Source organism: Lepidothrix coronata, unplaced genomic scaffold (genome assembly GCF_001604755.1).
Source record: "Lepidothrix coronata isolate B3197 unplaced genomic scaffold, Lepidothrix_coronata-1.0 Scaffold33, whole genome shotgun sequence".
NCBI classification, from domain to species: Eukaryota; Metazoa; Chordata; class Aves; order Passeriformes; family Pipridae; genus Lepidothrix; species Lepidothrix coronata.
This window is the reverse complement of record NW_016690213.1, coordinates 6,311,732-6,329,528: the sequence shown is the minus strand read 5'-3', so window position 1 is coordinate 6,329,528 and position 17,797 is coordinate 6,311,732. Positions and strand designations below refer to the sequence as shown.

The 17,797-nt window shown below is 40.1% G+C and overlaps 1 long non-coding RNA gene across 1 annotated transcript; it reads left to right on the top strand.

Moving 5' to 3' along the window:
- Positions 1 to 10,290: 10,290 nt before the first annotated feature.
- Positions 10,291 to 14,407, top strand: LOC108495709. The gene is made up of 3 exons (XR_001874214.1): positions 10,291 to 10,381; positions 11,545 to 11,656; positions 14,327 to 14,407. It is a non-coding gene; the product is annotated as an uncharacterized LOC108495709 (long non-coding RNA).
- Positions 14,408 to 17,797: the final 3,390 nt, after the last annotated feature.

The following is a 17,797-nucleotide window of genomic DNA, read 5'->3' as shown; positions in this document are numbered from 1 at the left end:
CTGAGCATATACAGAATATTCCTTTGGTCAGTTGGAGTCAGCTGTCCTGGTTGTGTGCTGTCCCAGCTTTCTGTGAACCCGCAGCCTCCTCCCTAGTGGGGTGGAAGGCAGAAAAGACCTTGACTCTGCACAGACTTTGCTCAGCAGTAATGAAAAATCCCTGTGTTTTCAACACTGTCTTCAACACAAATCCAAACCACTAGCTCCTGTGAAGAAAATGAACTCTATCCCAGTCAAAATTAGCACAATGCATAAGGCTCTGAATTTTGGGTTACTTTGGAATGATCAAGGAACTGGCTCTTAAAAATCATGGTTTTCTCATCAAGCCTGTAAGGCACATTTATATACACATATGTTGTATTTATATACATATTTATCAACTGATGTTGTATGTGGAAAAAGACATGCACCATAAAAGCTTTATATTTGAAATTATTGTGATAAATGCAGGTAATGTGAACATTTTCTGCCAACTATTTGAAACTTGGTTTTAAGGGTTCAGAATGATGTATAAATAGAAAAACAGTTTACTGAAACATGAGAACAAAATTAGTACCTTTGATTTCATGATGTGTGAAAAAAGATCAAAAAAAAATTTCTGCTTTTCTAGAAAGAACAGTTCAAGAAATGTTACCCAGCATGAAACCTGCATCATCATGTCTTTACTCAGCCTCCTAAAACAAATACACATATGTAATTAAGTGCACTTAAATGGTTTAACAGTTGACTAGGGAGCTTTCTCAGTTATTAAGTAGAAAAGCACAAAATTGCTGAGGGTGATGATGAATCAGACTTTTTTTTTTTAAATATAACTAAGTTTTGTGCTAATTGTAACTCATGTGAAACCCCTAAATGTGCTAATACAGGTCATATATAAATACACTATTTCCTATATATATATGAATAATAGAAAATACAGCCTTTACAACAGAAGTACTCATTAACTATAAAGCTGTTATAGTTTCCATATAGCAGTACTACCTTGATTTTACAGAAAAATAACAAAGCAGAAGGGGTGTATTTTTTACTGAAGGTCAGTCACACCCCAGCAGAAACAGAAGACTGCTGTTGTGCATGGTCTTCACATCTTCCCAGTCTATGATCTCAAGGGATGGAGACTAGCTTTCCCCATTAGAGGAGAACACATCTGGCCTTGCACTACTGTATACCATGTGCACAGTTTAAAGTATTTAGATTATCTGCTTTTAGCTTACAAAATACTGTATAATTAGCAACTAAAGAAAATACTTAAGCATTTGAAGCACTCCTAAACTGAGTGGGTTTTTTTAGTAGTCAATCTAGAACATAATCTGTATATGACAGAGAAAGATCTTTACTGCTTGACCAGTGCCCATCAGAATGCTGTTAGTGACAGGAATGACTGCCTAGAACTCCCCATCAAGAGTTTTGTCTGCATATTCACACAGGCTTTACTACCTTTTTGGTTTTTTTCATTATTCACTTATGACCTCAAAATGTCTTAGATTCATTAGGGAATGGTTACAGACTTATGAACCCTGATTTCATCTAACATAATTTTTAATACTACAATTCACAAGCAGAAGAAGAGTAATTCAGGGATAATGTCATAATCGACAGAGCCACTAGATAGCGTATGGACACCACACATCAGGTCCCTGTGGCATGTAATAGAGTGGTTCAACAACCACTGGATTTCTCTAAACCATCACCAGTATTCTGATTACAGGAAAGGCTTGCTCCTCTGTCTTCCAACACCATATTGATAGCATGATGCCCACATTTTTATTAGTTTATATCTGTCATAAAATTGACTACAGCTAGGACTCGTTACTGGTAATTAATTTTCATTGTTAAAGGAATCCAAATCGACTTGAAGTGATAGTAAAGAAACCCCCATAGTAATATTGTCATTAAAATAATTGTGTAATAGGAAGCTTTCCAATATAAGTACCAGGCTTGGCCTGACTTCTTGACCATTTCTAGTTGACCTATGAGAAGGGCCATGAGGTATCTACAGTGGTCTCAACCAACACTAAAGAGTTCTGGAGGGTTTCAGGAGGACCTGAAGTCTTACTGCTTTTGTATTAGATGTCAGTAAGAGCTTCTGTCACTGTTCTTACAAGGCACAGGTCCAGTATGGTCTGATCAGCCATTTTTGCTTAAGGTGATGTTTATTGCTTGTTACTTCCTCTCCCCCATTACAGTCTCACTGTCTGTCCATTGCACCATGAAATAGCTGCATAGCATTTGAAGTTTTTAGTAAACAAAGAAGGGCAAGGATCATTGCATACCTTAGTCTGGATTATTTATTATCACAAGGAATTTGTGTTCTAAACACTTCATTAGTGCAGTTCCTCTATCCACATTAATGGAGATTCATTTTAAGGGCAGTTATTAATGCCTTACAGAAAGTTTATCTGAAGTTACATTTTTTCTATGATAAATTCTGAACAGCAGCCTAAATCTTATGTGCCAGTACACACTGTAATTGTCACAACCTCCCTCTGCTGAACAGCAGTTTTGCATGTAGGTAGAGGGCAGTGTAACATATGACTCAAAGTCTGCTGCCAGATATGACATTTTACAAGGAATCAGCGCTGCAGCTAACATAGTGTCATCTTCTGCCACTTGATCTGAGTGACTGACAGCACTAGATTTCAAGAAGGCAGATGTCAATAAACTCAGAGAATTGGTAGGGAAGATCTCAGAAGAGACAAATCTAAGGGAAAAACAGATTATGAAGAGTTGTCAGTTCATTCAAGAAATGTTAATAAGAAACCAAGTGCAACCTATGGCATTTTAGGGGAATGTAAGGAAATTCTGCAGAAGTCAGCTAATTCACAACCTTTTAATTGACCTCAAGCAGAAGAGAGAGATATATCTGTAAAGCAGAAACTAGGACAGCTGGTTGAGAACCCAGCACAATACTCCGTTCATGGGAGGGTGTGTGTGGGGGAGTTTATGGAGTTAGTAAAGACAAAATGCACTAGATGCCACTAGCAAAACTTACCAAAAATAAAAGAAATTTAACAGGTAAGGTGTTAAGAGAAAAACAAAGGGAAGTTTGGACCAGTACTCAATGATGAGGGTGTGCTATCAGCAGAGAATGTTAAGGAAGTGGTAGAGTTTAATGCCCTTTTTTTCTCCCTTTTTCATCAATCTTTACTAAAAAGGTCAACAGCAACCAGACAATGCAATTATTTAGATGGTAAAATTTCAGCCTAAAATATGCAAAACTTGCTTAGAGAGTAACCAGTTATGTTAGATGTCTTCCTGAGTCTGAGCCTCAGCAACTTCACTCTAAGAGTCTTAAAAGGACATTGAATTACTAGCTGCAGATGTCACATATCTTGAATTTATTTTTTTTTATTTAATTTTTGCAAGGCCTTTAGCAGTACTTCCTATAATATCCTTATGAACAGGCTAGTGAACTGTGATCTAAATGAAACTGCTGTGGGAAGGGGCAGGAGGTCAAGTCTAGTTGGAAAATTGTATACAGAGGGTAATTCCATCAAAACCTATCAAAATATGTGTGTTTTGCAAGGAATTCTGTGGGCCTTGGTCTCAGATCAAGTTTCATTTAATGTTTTCAATGAAGGCATAGAAGATGGAATATGAAGGATGAGTCTTGCAGATGAAGCAAGGAAGGACTGCAGATGTTACAGATGATAAAAAAAATTAGAATTTAAGATGATCTTGATATATTTAGAGAAGTCATCAAAATGGATGGAATACAGTAGTAAAAAATGCTTACACAGAAATACTCATCTGTACTTGCAAAACTGTTTAAGTACCACTTCACAAGAGAAAAGATAGGGTACTATGGTGGAACAAGCATGAATGGCAAAGCCATTGGGATGTCTAAAGGGTCTTAAAGACTACTGAAAGAGTCCATGTGGGCCGATCCCCACAGTCAAAGATTCACCTGGAAGACTGTGACCTGTTTAGTGCACTGTACTTCAAGAAAGAGATGAAAGAATGGGCAAAGAAGATGGGCAAAAATTGACAGAGGTCCAGAAAACATGAGGGAAGACTGTGAGAAATGTGAGTTTTTTTTCTGAAGAACTAACAACCAAGAAGAAGGAAGGTTAATAATCTTCAACTAAAAAGCTGTTGCAAAGGAACTAATATGTCCTTGGTGGAAAGATCAGGAAGAATAAAACATGAAGAAGCATAAACCAAACAGCTTGGGAGATTTAGATTAGTCATTGGACAAAACTTCAATATCAATGATAGCTTGGGATGACATGATTGCAATTTGGTCTCGGGATAGAAGGGTGGAGTTAATGATTCCCTCTAGTGAAAGCCTGTCTCTCAGTGAGTCAATAACTGTCAATAACTCAGGAATCCTGTGCTCAGCTCCAGGTTTCAGAGAAGTCTTCTCCAGAATCACACAGTCCATCCTCCTCTCTCCCTGCTGTAAGGCCTTTCTCTTTTCTTTATCATATCTGTAGGCTATTATGAAGCCAGCCATATTCCAGCTCCCCCCTAATTCATCTAGATGTCAGTTTTACATCTCACCTTCTTACCATCATAGCCCATTTTCCCTCTTGAAAGCCCCTGAAAACTTGTAATTTCTGCCTTCCCATCAGGCAGTTCTTCATTCCCAGGAGACAAAGGCCACTGGGAGAGTCCTGCTGCAGTCAATTCCTGTGCTGCATGGCAGAGCAGTCTGCAACCAGCAGCGTCCTGCTCAGTCCTGTCAGGGTATGATCACTGTCAACAGCACCTAAGTGCAAAACCCCTCATAGTTTCTACTGAGCACATTCAAAATGGGGTTGTCAAGAGCCAGAAGTGAACACTTTGAACCAGAATGGGAGAGAAAAGCCTATCCCTGACTTCAACATAATGCTTCACTTGTGATTCAAGTCCTAGATCCAGAGCACAGAAATACCAAATCTTCTTTAAAAAAACCCACAAACACAACAAACCCCCCAAAAAACACACCAAAAAAACAACACTAAAACGACTGTTAAATCTTTAAAATGACAAAGAAAGATCCTAGCCCTGTTTTCAGCAAGTAGTCAACTATTTAACTGAGAATATAGTGTAAGAACATTAATACTGAGTAAAAACCAAGGTCCATCTAGCCCAAGAGCTTGCTCCAAACAGTGGTCAATAACAGATGCTGATGGAATAATAGATAGAGAAAGAATGATATCATACTTCTGATTACACACACGGTTCCAGCAATTTGTAGGTCAGGGGCTTTACTGCAGCAACAACAAAACCAACTAAGTCAGGAGATCAGAAAGATCAAGGCTTAAATGTTAAAGTCTGGGAACATTATTAACTAAAGCCAAGGTCTCACGGGACATGTCCCATGTCCCATAGTCAATGGTACGTGCTGGGCAGACCTGACTGTTCACGTTGCTCTGCTATAACCTTCAGTACAAACTAAGGGGGTGATGCAGTGGGTGAGTGATCCAAGGAGAGCACATTAGTGCAGTGGCAAAGCACAACCGTACTGTTTCCAGATTTCATGTTCTTTTTAGAGTGAGAGATGCTGAAAATTGTCTAATGAATGTTCGCTTCTGGTTTTGGTCACACTTCAAGAATCATCTTTAAAATGATGCAATTATGAGAAAGTTCTAAGCACATATTTTGAAATAAATCCTCTTTAAAAATAGACCACTGTGCCTCAGAACTTACTTTGTCATAAAACCAGAAATAAACCACAAAACACATATGCTGAAAAATAATATTGACTTAAGTCTCATCATGTGTGGCTCACAGCCATCAGAGACTGACATTGGCACAAATCAGGGCAGGTGTGAATTTTTTGACACGAAAAAACACTGAGATGAGTAGAATGAGCTTTGAATGCTGTAAGCTTTGGGAGAGGTCTCCAGGGACTGTGCAGAAGGGACTGTAAAGCCATGCTGTCAGCTTCAGCATGGATTGCAGTGCGAGTCAGGAAACACATAAGTGAGGATTTTAGACAGCAGTACCTGCAGATAGGATGAGTCTCAGAGAAGAAACATGTCTGTTTAGAATGCATGCAGAGTTGTTTAGAAACCTGACATATGACACCATAAATTTATGAGCACATTGGCACTGACTAGTTGAGTTAAGATCTCCAAAGAGCACATAACACATATACGTACACACACTGAGGCAGGAACCACTTTCAATAACCAAATAATTCTGTCACCAGACAGCCTAAAACTATTCAAAGGCACCATTTCTAGCCAAGACCAACAGATCTGAAATATTTTTTCAATCTCTAGGCAAATGAATTTTGAGGATATGACAAACCAAAAAGTCTTTAGGAAACTCTCCAAGCAGATGATCTCATTTTTTTTAGCCATCATCTCTCTTAAACACCTCGACCAATTTCCTTTAACTCTTCCAAAAAACTGGTCCCAGAATAAGATTACGCCTGTGAAGCTGTAGGTGAATAGGGCTGATTTTGGCAATGTGAGGAACAGGAATAAAATAAAGTTTATAATGAAAACTTAAGGACATCTGCATTTTACTGAATACTGTTCAATGGGATCTATATAATGCATGATCTTTCCATTGCAGCAAAAATATAAAGTACTTTTACTGTCACCAAGGGAAAAGACCACTTCCTCCATATGAAGTCCTACCTATAAGCCAAAAAGATCTGTCAGGTCATGCAAGTATTTTTGCTTCCTCCCATTAAAATGTTTATAGGATCCAGATTAATTTCCTAAAGTCTTGGCTTAAGGATCTGCACAGTGTATTACACCATGTTGGCAGTGCAGAATGATGAAAATTGCCGACTGCAGATGTGCCTCTACCGCTGACCTTATTAAAACTGCAGCATGGCACTGACATGTTGAACTAGCATTAAATGAGCCATCCAAGGTACTGGTAACACCATGGCACTGCTGTAACAGAACACAGCACACCTGCAAACCCCCCTGCAAAGCAGAGCAGTCAATGGCCAGCTATTGTTGGCAGGCCATCCAGAACACTGTCTTCCTGAGATAATGCCACTAATTGGATCCAAGCTATCTAGTTTAATGGGAATTCAGGTTTGTCAGAGCTCTAAATCATGTGAAGGTCCAGTAGCACGGGTAGTTAAATGAAAGCATTCTGTGTGGTTGTAAAGTCTGCTTCTAGATACTTCCTAGCCAATAGCTCCTACAATTCACATTGATGCCCAGCTTGGGAAAACATAGCATGCACAGTTTTTACTGAAATCCGGAAATTTTCCGTGTTGGATAATGTTAAGGAAAAACTGCTCTAGGGACCTTACATAAGCCTTCTAAGATTCTTGTGACAGGTAGAGGTTCTTTCTAGGTCTTTGTAAAGCTCACTTAATAAAAATATCTGTAGGGAATGAGAAGGGGTTATATAGGCTGCAGATCAGAGAGCATGTTTTCACCCAATGTGGAATTGAGCTGTCATCTGCAGATACTACTCACAGAAATACATATCATCCTCAAAGTTACATTAGATCTGTTAAACCCTACCTCACTCCTGACCCACACCCATGCCACTTATTTCTTGTCACCAAATGTCCTCCCAACACAACCACCTCACCCGGGGACAATGCTGTTGTACTTTTCAGCCTGAAAGCTCTTCCTGTTGACCTCTGCAGTACTGTTTGGAAATGCAGAGGAAAAAATACCAACGTTGATTTAGTGGACCAAATAAAAGCCATTCTAAAAGCTGCCAAGCTAACTGACCTCCAGGATCTAGCAACATCAGCCTGGTGCTCAGACCAGCATGGAGATCTGAAAATCTGGTCCTGATCCTATATGACAGGGATTGCTGATCAGAAATATGACAACTGGACAGCTGTGAAGAAGGAAAAGGGTGAGCAGAAGAAAGCTATAAAGCCATAATACCATGTGCTAAAACTTAGGCCATTTAGACGCCATCTTCCTGAACTGTGCTCCCTGGTAGCATAATCTCAGCCTGCTTAAAACAACTTCTGTTGACAACATGGACTACAATATGGAACTAAATATGTCAGTGGACAAAGTACAACCTCAAAAGACATTGGTCAGTTTGCAAAAGGTTACAAGTGTCAAGAATATCTAGCAACTTGACAGCCTTGGATATGGAACCTCTTGCTGTTTAGCAGCAACTCTAACTTCAGCCTGAGCACAGACCACTGGGGAGCATATAACTCCAGATGTTTTTCCTGCTCCCTCAAGAAATAAGAAATGTACAGCTATTCCCTGAAAACTTGTGTTCAAGTGACTTTTCAGTGATGCATGAGCTTGGCAATGCCATGACTATTCATCTAGGCCCTTCCACACAAAACTTCAGTTTCTGGTGACATATGGCATGGGAAAATCCAGCTCAAGCAGCTGAAGTCTGGCAAAATTATAAACAATCAAAAAGAAGGCCTTCTAATGGAGACTGTTAGACAGCATTAGCTATTGGACCACTGTCATCATCACAGCCAGAGAATGATTTAATCTGTCAGTTATGTGAGCACTAGGAGTGATGAATAGGTCTTTATGTTCATTCACAGCAAGTATGTACCCAGAATGACATACAATGTGGTGGGGTTTTTTTTTGTCTGATAGTCCACTGGATCTCTAAAGAGCCGGGAATTTGCACAACACAGCTATCCAAAGCAGTGCCACAAAAGATATCACCTGTGTTCATAAAGAGGGGTTCCCAATGTGGTTGACTAGTGAGCTTCTTCTCCAACTTGTCCGTCATTTTCCACACAACTTAAAAGTCCCATGTCAACAAAGTTGCCCAGTTTTTGCCTCAGTTTTAGCCATTCCAGATGGCCACAACTATAATCAGGGTGGCACAGGGGCACAAGTGCAGCTTGTCCATGACTCCAGCACCTGGTACCACAGCAGCCACAGGGCGTCTCTGCAGAGCCATGCCACTTAGCCCTGCCAGGGCTACACTAGTAGCCCAGAGCTTTTGAGTGACCACATTCCCATTGGTGCTCAGCTGTGCTGTCAGCACGAGGAGCAGAGCAGGGGCACAGGGCTGCCAAAGAGACTCCTTTGCAGTTTTCTGACTCCTTTTGTTGCTGCAGTAGCACAAACAGACAAGAACAGGGCCAGCAACTCATATGATGTTTTTACCTGGTATAAATGAGAGTAGAGTATGCTCTATTACCTTTCCTTAACCTTCAGTTAGCAGCTGGACCTAGAGCCCCATCAGTCCTTACGTAGGAGTATCATGAAAGATTTGAATGGTGTTGCCCATCACTACCAGAAAGCAAACTAAACCCCAGGCAGAGGACTGTCAGACCTGGCTCCTAACTTTTATCTTATCTGACCTCTGCAAAAGAAACTGTTGAAGTTCTGGCAAGTAGTCACTTAAATCCATCCCTGTTCAGTGAAATGACAGTAGTGAAGTGCTTAGAGCCAGGTGTGTGCTTAAGTGTTCCACTTAAAGGCATAAACCTTGAACCAAGGCAGTTTTCAGAGAATGGGAGATAAGGGAAAGCGGGAATGTTCACCTACATCCATTACTTCTGAAGGCACACAAAGGAGTCTACTGTCCAATGAGAGTGAAGCCAGATGCATTTGGAAAACACCAGACCAGAAATGAAGTTAAACCAGGACACTACATGGGGTAGCGTTTGCCATTTAAACACAACAAAGAAAGACAATGCAGTCCCACACCTGTAAAGATGCAAGTCACTTCAGGCAGTTAATAGGTTCATTGAACAGCCATCAACCTGGAAAATTAGAGAGAAGGTACCAGCTTCTCAGTATGTTGTGTGTTCTCTCCTTTTGATAGATGACTCCCAGAAGTCACGCATGATTTTCATAAGGCAAGATAATAAGCTGTCAGTTGTAGGAAGACTACAGTGAGCCACACAGAAAATCATCATGGTCTGAAAATCAGAAACATGCCAACAGCAAAACCAATTTTTTTCTTTAAAAATAAAATAAGAGAGTGTTTTAAACAAGCTAGCTTTGACTTACAAGTAATATTTAGCCATGAACAAAATAGGAGGAAAGTATCTATTTGTGTGATTCCTGAGTGAACAATACACAATACATCTGTATACCCTACCCCCTATGTCATATACATGTTTCGAATATCAATAAATATACTTATTCACATATTTACTTACAGAAGTGACAGGGAAGACTTAGATGGTATCAAATCCTACAAGCACAGGACATAATTTTGAACAAAAAATGAGGTAACTCATGTAACCCATGGCCACGGCCAGGACACCACATGGGATGTGCTGACAGGATGGGATGTGGGTCTGGCTCTGTGGGGCCCATGGCCAGGGCAGATCTGTGGGCAGATGGAGCCTGGCCCTGCTGTGACATCACTGGGGCAGAAGCTGATGAGATCAGGGGGCTGACATGGGCTACTGGTCCTTGGGAAGGTTGAGCAAGGACTGGACACAACAGTAGGGCCCCTTGGTACCTCCAGGGCCCTGGCAGCCATGGCCCAAATGCCAAAGTCATCCCAGGCCTGTGTAAGGACACATGAGTTAGAGGCAGGTTGTGCAGATACAGCTATCTCCTGCTGTTTTGAGGTGAATCCAGCAGTGCTGGCAAGGCAAGGATGTAAACTCCATTATCCTGATCCATACGGCAGAGTTGCCCCAAGTAGGACAGACACTGTTAGCCACGAAGCACCTCCATTCCTAGCAATGGGGAAGAACAGGTTTTTCATGGCCAAGAGTGCCAGGAGAAGAAAGAACCAACTTGAGCCAAGCAGTGTCATCCTCCCCTGCTCCACTCTCACCCCACTCTGGGGCTGTCTGTGACTGCACTTCCCAAGGGACTAGAGGAGGAGGTTGGAAAACTGAGACTATTGCTGCCTTCTCAGCACATTATTTGCCTTGAGGAGGACCAGACACTAGGGTTTACTCAGGTGGAATACCCTGCATGAGGCCTTCATGTATTGTTTTTTTGGTTTGGTTTTTTTTTTTTTTTTCATAGAGAGAGTCAAAAAATTGTCAGCAAGTGACAGTTTGGGTTGCTGGGCTTTAGTGGCTTTTAATTTTCTCCCCTTGGTGATTTGTGCCAACTGTTACTTCATGCATATGGAACACACAACTTCCAGCCTTTTCTCACTGGTATGAAGTAAGAGTTTGGCACGTGCTGAAAACTACAAACAGAAATTCACTCACTCTCTCCCATCTTTAATGTCAATACCCGCCAGTAATTATTTGGAGAATTAAACACGTAGTCATCTTGCCGTCACCTTAATTCTCCACATTAAAAAGGGATTATATAACAAATTAGGCTGATTTAGTCTATTTTCTAGGGACTTACCCACTGGTTCACTCTTTATTAAATTAGCAAAGAAGCCTTTGGCTTTCAGACATGTTATGAAATCCTTCCCAAGCTGAGACCACCGGTGCTAGGAATTGCTGAAGTGCTTAAACTGCTCTGGAACCACCTCCTTGGAATTTACAGAGCCTGAACTCCAGCTGACCCACCATGAAGAGAAAACATTCGGGTAGTCACTTGTAATCTGATCTTCCGACGTTTGCCTTCCAGTTTAGAAAAAGCAATCCCCCAATTCACCAGGGTCATAGAGTCTTCAGACTCTTTCCTATGCTCGTTTAAATATAACCCAGGGTTCAGATCTAGGGTATGTGACAATGGAGTCTGCTAATTCTCTCTCTAGTGATGGCTTAGCGAGAAGCAGCAGTTGCAAAGCACAGCTGGATGCCTTTTCACCAGTTGTGCAAGAATATCTACATCACCCTCTGTGATGAGGATGTCTGCTGACCAGAAGGGTAAGTTGCAAAGACACAGCATGTCTTATTCCTCCTCAGCTGACTGTGTGTTGGAGAACTAACGCTTCTTTCATAAAGAATTACACAGCATGAAGTCTGCTGATTGCCAGTCATCTGAAGGCCTGATGCAATGCCCACTGAAGCTAAAGGCTATTTTTCTTCTGCTTTTATAGGCTTTGGATCATTGCCTTACTCAAAACACTAAACCTTTGAGTATTTTGGGCTTTAGGGTCAAACACTCTTACTTTCTGCATTCTTTGCTTTTAGCTGTAACAAGTCCATGTCACCACCACAATGACAGATTTGATGGCAAACAGATCTGTGAATCAGCACAGAAACAATCATGTACTCCTGTTTTTTCCCTTTCCTTTCCCCAACTTCTCCCTTGAGTGTTTAAACCCAGCTGCTCCAGATAGGCCATTCACTGGAATTGTAACTTACTAATTTTAAGCAATCATTTCCAGGTTTCTTATAAAAGAAGTTGGTTATCTATTTTAAAGAAAAATGCCTGATAAAAACAGAAAAAGAAAAAAGAATATATATTCTGATTTTTCCAAGACTAGACAGTAATTCTGACCTCCTGTACGCTTCTCATTAGTTCGAGCTGCATGCCTTTGAAGCTGTTCCTGAAATGCTTGCGAAAGATGTTGGCCTGAAATATGGGACAATCGAGCTCACTCATTTATGTGCATCACTTTTACAGCAGGGGCAGGGAAAGGGTGTCCTGTCCTCCCTGTGTTTGCAGCACTTGCTTGAAGAAGTACTAAAGGACCAGTTGCTGATGACAGCTCCAAGTGCTGCCCACCATCAGGGTTTTCACACAACAGATGTGCACTCCTGGGTACTTCATCAGGCATTTCAGGGGGTGGTTAGGTGACCATAGCTTTTGGTCACCGCTGGTGGCACTTGTTCTCCACTAATTATCCATCCCCCACTCAGTAGATAAATCAGAATCTGAAGAGAGAGGAAAATAAAATCCCTTGTTTTCAGAGTTACTGATACTCAGCTGATTGTGACAAATAAATGTTCTGGTTAAATCTGACCTATATACAGAGAACTGAACTTAACTGGCAAGGTTTGGAAATGACCACAGTGGGTCTAAAAAAACCTCGTTCCTCTTAGTTTTGATTTCTGTCATTCTCTGCTATGTATCTTTTTTGCCCATGCAGTCACCTCATGACTTGTTAAACATACTGCTTTGAGGAAGCTCAGTTCAGGAAAATTCAATATAAAGCCACATTTTTTTCCAGTATCCTCATGCTCTACCACAGTTATAAAATAATTGTGTTTATCCAGCTGCAGAAATTATCAGTAACGTTTAAACAGCATTGAAGTTTCCTAAAAAAATGTTTATGAGGGGTGCTTTTTTTTTATTTTATGAAAATCTGATTCTGTCAGATGCTTTTTTTTACTCCCAACAGCCTCTGACTTAAGAACAGCTAAGCATTCTCATGGGAGGAACATGCTGTACCATGCCTCAATAATCATTAGAGTAATAAAGTCACTCAAAGGGGAATTAATTGATCCTAAAATTGCATGCAATTATTGGACAACTAAGTAATATTTCATCTGAAGTTGTTCATAGTAAGAAAAAACTATATGTAAACATGCTATCTGAGATTGAAACTGTGTACTTCTTAAGGAGTCATGGCATACAAGCTATCTGCTTGTATAAAATGAAAAAAACAGCCCTCAAGTGACCAACCACATGGGTAGCAATAGTGGTTCTATTGAAGAGATCTTCACACTCAGAAATGAAAGAATTTGCAGTAATTTTCCTTCCAATCATGCTATTACATGCAGTGTGAAAATAGCATATTTCAAAATCTCTCCCATCAAAAACTGAAAGCTTCTACCCAGTCGGAGTGGGCACATAAAATAAAGAGGCTATCTTAAAGAAATGGACAGGGATAAACAATCTATTTCTATAGAAAGGATTTCTACACATATCAAAGTACTGACTCAATATTTGGATAATGTAATTTTTTTTTCTCCTCATTTTCTTACACTTCTTCAGGATTTTACAATGCTGATTTAAACATCTCCAATTCTGCAGCCTGCTTTATCGTGATCTATATGTAACATGTCCCAGCGGAGATGTGAACTACATGCTCCCCCTTTCCAATACACACAGCTTCAGTTCAAAGTGCAGCAGCTTCTACTTTTCCATTAAGTATTTTTCTCTTGGTCCCCAGTGTCAGGCAGTATTGTAACACTTAAATGTGATATTGCTAATATTACATAAAAAATGTCTCCTGTTCCATAAAATATGCTAGTCCTGTAAAATTGAAACTCTGTTGGGATATTGATGACTCAAATGGGTGCCAAGCAATCAAACATTGGCACCTTCTGTAGAATATTTGTGACCTTCAGTTTTAGTCCAGCAGCATGGACAGAGTGGTGTTGCATTGGCAAGCCCACACACTTGTCCAAAAAAATTCAGCCTTTCCCCTGGTGCAGATACATGGGATTCAAAACACCACAGACAACTTCTGGCCTCTTCAAGTGGTGATCACCCCCAATTATGGCATTCTGCAAACTGGGAAAATAAACAAAGAAAACTAAAGAAAACTGGGTTTATAAAAAATACAGTAAGGGATGCACCTGGAGAGGTTTCATGGAAGTTCCTTGCGTTATCCCTGTTGGCAGCAAGCAGAACTTGTGTTGCAGGGCTTCTGGGCTTGGGTCTACAGGACTGCTACAAAACACCGGAGCGATGCCTGCAGGAAGAAGAGAAAAACAACTCAAGAGTACATAGGAATGAAACTAAAGAGAATGACAAGCAGATTTAAAGAGCGCAGTGTCAAGATGAAGACAGGGCATTGAAAAAATGGAAGTGGGAAACCCTTTCAAAACCATAAAGTGCTAAAAGATTCATTCAGAAGTGTCTCCTCCAAAACAAAATATTCCTATTGCCTCTCTTCATTGACATGGACATTTCCATGGGGTCTGGAATCTGATCTGGCACATCTAATTTACAGCTTATAAAATTTATTTACTAGAACAGTACACGATGGATTTTAGATTTTAGATTAGTATTTCGTACTATGGATTTTAGATGAGTATTTTATTTTTCCATGGAATTCAATAAAGTCATGCCAGCAGAAAACTTGGCTTTGCATTCACATAAAATATTTTATCCTAAAGAGCAATAGAAACTGCAATCAGATTGCATCACTTTATATTGTTACAAACTGCAATTAATCTGTTCAGACTGAAAAGCCATATGAGTTTTTTACTGAAAGGCATTTCATGAAGTTTCTCAGTTGTTTACATGTAATGCAACATGACAGGAATTTGTGTGGAGATGAGAGAAAATGAGCTATTTGACATTAACTGTTTGGAATCCTCTCTATGGCTGTTTACAGTCTGCAGTGTATTGGCAGGGGTGATTACATGGATAAGTGTAGGATTCGTAGGAGGATTTCTCATATTGAGTTGTTCTTTAAGGAACAGTTGGTGAAAACTCACAGTGTCTTTGGGTATTCAGGTCTAGCAAAGTGAGCATTAACATCATCGGTTTCTAGCAAGAGCAAACAATAAACCTAAAAAATGGAAATACATGAATTGTATTAAGCAGGACAGGTAAAAAGTAATGTGATTCACACCTCCCGTGTGAAACATTGAAGTTACCTCCTCCAGTCCCTTTATTGTGGAATGCTGAGATGGGTGATGGAGTCCTGCAGAATGTCTGGGCAAAAATGATCAGCTGGGCACCACAGGGTCTCAGCTGTGACCACAGGAGATGCTGTGCAGAAAGACAGGGAGCAGGAGATTTGTGTTAGGCAGCTACAGAAGATCTGCCACCATGCCTGTACAGTAACTAGCTGATGTTACCTTGGATGTAGAGAGTCAAGGTGAGTAAAGGCTCTAGGCTTTGTGCTCAGGCCTGGGCTGTAGGCAGGTTTATCCCATTTAGCAAAGTTCCTTCAATTGTGAATTTTTTCTATACATTTTTTTTTTTTTTGACAGGTTAGCCTAGATAGTTACTTAGTTAGAAACAAAGAGGAGAGGGAAACCTTCTCTCTCCAAAAGCCAGAAATAATTAGATTGAAAACATGAATCCTGAAAGTTCAGGAAACATGAAGCAATTAAAAAGGTCCAAATATTTACTTATCTGTTTGTTTTAAACTTCATACTTGGCAACTTTCAGACAGCCTTCTGAACTGGGAAAGAATTAGAAGTTTGGGAATGAGATTTTTGAATGTCTGAGATGCTTTGGGTCAAAAATGAATGATGGTCTTCTATGCCAATTTAGGACACCTCAAATAAATAGCATCAGGGATCAGAGGGCAGATATCCAACATTTGCTGTCACTTTACAACGCTTTAAACTTAGTACTTGAAATATTGAGAACCCCATAATCATCAGACACTTTTAAAATCTTCGTTTAAAACTTTTTCTGTGTCAGAGAAGAGTCATTTTCCTTTAGAGATAAACCTCCCCATCATCTGGGAAAGTGTGTTTGATGATGAGAAAGGAGGAAAATTCATTAGACTAATCAAGAACTCAACTGGAAAACGTGAGTTCATTCTCAAAAAAAATAATATGCTTGTGGAAAACCAGCTGAAACTTAGGGCATCAAATGAATCAATTTTGGAAGAGGAAGAAATTACGTTACTGGTGTTAGAAAGACAAGTCTTGAGACAGATGTCATTATTTCTTCTGCTGGCAGAGATGGTGCTGAGCAGTGATGAGAGCAGTCATGCTTGGCAGGTCACACTCCTCTGGAAAGTTTTGAGACTGCTGCTGAGCACAGAAGGATGTTGGGATGTCTCTGCCTATCCCAGAAACCCAGCTACCTATCACACAGATGCCACACTGACCTCCAGGCTAGTGGCCTGTGCCCAGTAGCTTTGCTGTGAGACTGGACCAGTTGTTGGCATGCTCAGGGATTTGCTCAAGACGCAACCATTGCCTGCCTTCACCTGGGAACCCTCCTGGTGCAGGGGCTGAAGTGTGACATGGTTTGCCTTATTTACTTCCATTGGTTGTATTTGGAGAACTGAATTGGTTACTGGATTTTTTAATGGATTTGCTTTTATTTAGGACTACTGATACACAGCACGTATTGCTCACCATCCTCAGCAAAAAAATGTACTCCAAAGCACACAGTTGCCTTTCACTGGAGATGGATTCCCCCATACAGAAGAAAATATGGAAATCTCAGAGGGAACCACAGAAAGAAACACAAACCACAGAGAAAAAGTTCTGTTCATCTCTAAACTGGTTGTCCCTCAATTAGGTAATTAGATCTGTAACAAACTGAAAATGGCTCTACAAATCTAGCGAGGTAACTCCTCCCCATGTCTCAGACTCTGAAAGAAGACAGCTTCAGTAAAGGCAGTGGAAAATTATTAATAAAAAAGGTGATTTATGTGCTACTCTTGTTTCTTTGCCTAGCTCATTCTTGCTGTTTGACTGATGTGAGTTACAACAACTGGATCTGTAAGTATAAATATTTCGTGCCTACTTTGAAGACTGAGTCCAGTGAGTGAAGACCAGTGAATTTATAAGGCATATTCAAGCTAGTCTGTAAAGACAAGTTTATGAAACTGTGAACCTCTGGCAAGCATCTGCATCTATTCTATTTACTCAGATAACATAAGAGAGGCCATGCTACTAAAACACATCATAAACGAGTTACTAAATTAAGTCATTCAGCCCAAACATTAAGACTGGTAGTGATTATATATTGGTTTATTTTATTAATGTAGGCAGTTACCTCTCTAATGGAATTCAGATGAGGATGTTCCTGCCAGTAATGTTAAAAATAATAATCTCTTTAAGTTCTTACTATCTCCTCCCTTTCCACTATGTATCTGAAATGGCTGAAATCCAATGGCTTCTGAAAATGTAATCTCTAAAACAGTGCTTTCTTAAAAACAAATTAAAAAAACCAAACAAACCAAAAAAATCCCCTGACAAACTAAAAACACTTGGATTGTACACAATACCGTGAGAAAGCTTCTCTCTAAATAGTTCCTCTAGCAAATATAATGATGGAAGGAAAGAGAGTACGTTGAACAAAATCTATCCCATGTTAATTATGTTGGGTTTTTTCCCTCAGGAAGGAGTGTTGTGTATGTGGCAGAATACAAACTGCTGAAAATGAAAACTGCAGAACTGGAATCTTGTTAG